General features: G+C 34.0%; 1 pseudogene; it reads right to left on the reverse strand.

The window, feature by feature from the left end:
* Positions 1 to 571: 571 nt before the first annotated feature.
* LOC131854101 (uncharacterized) lies at positions 572 to 3,797 on the reverse strand (annotated as a pseudogene).
* Between the last annotated feature and the right edge of the window lie 481 nt (positions 3,798 to 4,278).

Consider the following 4,278-nt stretch of genomic DNA (forward strand, 5'->3'; position numbering starts at 1 on the left):
TTCTCGTTGCCAGTGGTGTAATCTCTGTTCGTCACACTTTATAACAGCATCTAGGAACGTCATAACAACTGCATAGATATTTCAATTACAAAAAAGTGCTATTTATTCACTATCACTATATGTAGACGGTTCCTTTTAACAAGTCCCTGCTTCTTTTTTAAACCTTTCCAGAATTTTCATGACCATTATCCTAAAACTCTAATTTAGCATCTTGAGACAGAGTTTTAACTGCTGGAGTGATTGATTTGAAGAACGCTCTATCTTCATCTTCTTCTTTGTGTATCAGATTGGCTAGGAGGGTCACCATATTGCTATCGTTCAAGCTTTCATCCAGCACTGTTTGATCTTCTTTGGCCAAATTTAACACGTCATATTTTGGTCTTTTGCTGGGTATTTCCTATTTCCCCTCATCAACGCCTATAAACACTTCACTCATCCAGTTATCATCTTCTTCATTCTCGTTGCCAGTGGTGCAATCTCTCTGTTCGTCTCTTTATAACAGCATCTAGATGCTCTAGACGTTCCTAGGAACGTCACAACAACTCCGTATACATTTCAATTACAAAATAATTTATTCACTATCACTATATGTAGAAGGTTCCCTTTTAACAAGTCCCTGCTTCTTTTTTAAACCTTTCAGAATTTTCATGACCATTATCCTAAACTCTAATTTGTATTCTGAGACAGAGTTTTAACTGCTGGAGTGATTGATTTGAAGAACGCTCTATCTTCATCTTCTTCTTTTGTGTATCAGATTGGCTAGGAAGGTAACCATATTGCTATCGTTCAAGCTTTCATCCAGCACTGTTTGATCTTCTTTGGCTAAATTTAACACGTCATATTTAGGTCTTTTGCTGGGTATTTCCTCTTACCTCATCAACGTCTATAAACACTTCACTCATCCAGTTATCACCTTCTTCGCTCTCGTTTCCAGTGGTGCATTCTCTTCCTGCTCGTCACTCTTTATAACAGCATCTAGGAATGTCATGTCATCTGTGTAGATATAAGGTCGAGTTGCAGACTCTTGATTTTACGTATGAATCTCGAACGTTGTACCATTTTTTTGTTATATAAACACCTGTAGATAAAATATATTAGTAAACATTCAAAGTTGACTTTGTACAAAGTCAGCGGTTTCATCATGTATTTCAGGTTTCAGAATATATATAGGACTTTTGTTTGAAGAGATAAGGCTAATATTTAGAACTAATGGTACGTGAAAATATAAAATAAAATTTTTAACACGGAAGTGGCCAAGTTACTGCTTATAACATTAGCTACCTGGAGTGAAAAAAGTCCCGTCAAAATCGATCCAGCCGTTTTAGAAGTTAGCAAGAACAAACACACACAGGCAATAGTTTTTAAAGTTTTATGCAAGAATCGTGTATATTTTCCTATGCATATAGAGAAATGCTATTAATTTTAAGCTGTAAATTAGAAACAGACACTTTTATTTTAGTTATTTGTAACTATAAATTAAGGCGAACAAATTCATGACACCCTAGTTCTCAGAACCAATGACCGTAGCAACGTATTTAACAACTGAACTACCGAGTTCGTCTAATTAAAATCTTACCTATTTGGTGTCGCATTGTAGCACTCAATGAGTTATACGCAGGTTCGATTTCCCGGTATATATCTTTCCAAGCTTTACTCTTGACGAATTTGTTCCGGTAGCTCTCGTGTCTTCGATCCCATAGACAACCATGGCGTTTCACCATGGCTATCAGGTCGCGGGTTTGAACAGCTTTTTTGAAGTTTGTTCGTCACTGAAACAATTAAAATTGGGGGAGGAAAATGGATTACGAATCTGTATAACGAATAAATAAAAATAGAGAATGGATGATGATATTTAAAAAAAAAATAATAGAAAGAGATGGAGAAATACAAGCAGGAAGAACGGCCTCCACACTTTGAACACTCCAAAGTAAGCAATGTAACATCAAACAGAACCCGATGTGTAGTATAGTTTAGTGGTCATGCACACTTAGTGAATTAATAAAAAAAAATATATTATTTTTGACGGCCTCGGTGGTCTAGCGGTTTAGCACACCGCCTTACCGATGGTCGAGGGTTCGATTCCTCACACGGCACAAACGTTTGTATTCATGAGTATGACTGTTCGTATCAGTCTGGGTGTTTTCTATGTATATTATGTTTGCATTTACAAAAAAAATCTATGTATTTACATCAGTTGTCTAGTACTCATAACACAAGCACTGCTTACCGTGGGACTAGATGGCGCTGTGTTAATTGTCCAGGGTTTTTAATTTATTTTATTTATATCATATTCTTAGCTAGATAGTGATTATTATTATTATAAACATTGTAAGATAAATACAAGAATCAGATATTAAACTTATAAAATTTTCGAAAAATATTCCGACGTTGTTGAGATTAAAATATAGAATTTCAAGTATTTCAATTTAGCTAAATTACCACTAGTATAATAACTGTAAATTAATTAATTTATGAATTAAATAAAGTAAATAATTTTAAAACTATGATTGTTTGTATCAACCTGGGGTTTTTTCTATGTACCTACCTATATTATGTAGGTATATATTCACAAAAAGAAATATATTTAAGTATTTATAATAATTTAGTACACATAATACAAGTTTTGTTTAGCTTGTGACTAAATGGCGCTGGGACATCTCAAATTAATAACCAAACTAGAAGCACTGAATCACTGGCAAGAAAATGCCAGGATTAACATATTCAAAAGCCCTAATATAGGGCTACTCGAACAAATACTCCAATAGACTACTGCTATTGAGTAAAAACAACATATGCATGATGATTAAGGCCCTCACAGGACACTGCAAATTAAACAAGCATATGGCTAAACTAGGCCTATGCACGACAAGTATCTGCAGATTCTGCCAAACTGAAGAGGAAACGCCGCTTCACATCCTATATGGTTGTAGCCCACTCATGCATAAACGAAATATCTCCTTTGGAAAGTTTACACTCTTTCCTGAGGAGATAAAAACCATCGCTCCTAAGAATATCCTTCAATTCTTGTCCCTGACGGGTCTAGGTAGCGAACTTTGAAAAGGGCGAGCACAATAGTTTTATATAGGTCGCAGTGCTACAGGTACTACAAACATCTGACAATAGCCCAAAAACCCAATAAAAAAAAAATGGCGCTGTCATTATGATTACTATTTTAATTATATAAAAAAACTAATGAACAAAGTGTCAATCCTCCTTTCCAACTTATTATTTAGTATACATCGAATAGTACATAAGCTCGAAATTAACCGAAACGAAAATAATGATTTTCAATTTCCGACTAAACTTCCGGTAACGGAAACACTGTTAACAAACTAAATTAATTTTAGAGACTAGTAGATTCATCCCTTGATGTTTCCATTTATCTAAAAAAAGCAGCAAAGTCGAGGACAGTAGCTAGTAATGGTAATATAAAATTACACTAACCTTTGATCGTTTCTATCGCTGTGCTCGTCAGACAATTCCGCCATGTTTAAAATTCAAAATGGCGCCAAAACATGTAGTCAACAACAGGTAATGTCAAAATTTAAAAATAGAATCAATCGATTGAATGGGGACTTCTTTAAAATGATGTAGGTACGTAGATTTAAGACAGGTCTAAAAATTTCAAATTTAGAACAATTATCTAATCGATCGATTAATGTGATATTTAGTGATTAATTACTACCAGAAATGTATAACTAACATACATTTTAATTAGTATAAACATTATTAAACTAAATTATAAGTGATTCTGTTAAAAAAATGCAACAATAAATAATTAAACACGACGTACGGTCCCAGCGTCGGTTCGGATTCAACTGTCCGGGCGTTCCCCACCGGTATCCGGCGGCCTCCGGCGCCATGCAGCAACGCCGCATACAGGTTTGGCGCGGCGGCCGTGAATACTGGAGACCGGAACGGCAACAGCGCGTTATTACACTACATCTCTCTTATTCTTTATTTAAATTTAAAAATCGTCACCATAATTTTTAAATTTAAATAAAGAATAAGAGAGAGAAAAGAATAAGATAAAATTTATATTGTTTGTTAATGAAATATTTTGAGCAATACTTAATAACGAAAATACCATACTACTTTATTTATTTATTTATATGTTTATTTGATATTATGTATATCTGTCTCTTTATACCCTGTATCTCTTTTGTTTGACTGTATTTATATCTATTAACTCCTTGTCATTTGTGTACTATCTCTATTTTAGCTAAATGTGTATTTATGTATATATTACATCAAATTATTATATTTTTTTTATAACAC

The sequence above is a fragment of the Achroia grisella genome, unplaced genomic scaffold (assembly GCF_030625045.1).
Source record: "Achroia grisella isolate CSIRO2021 unplaced genomic scaffold, CSIRO_AGI_Agris_v1 utg9542, whole genome shotgun sequence".
Lineage (NCBI taxonomy): Eukaryota > Metazoa > Arthropoda > Insecta > Lepidoptera > Pyralidae > Achroia > Achroia grisella.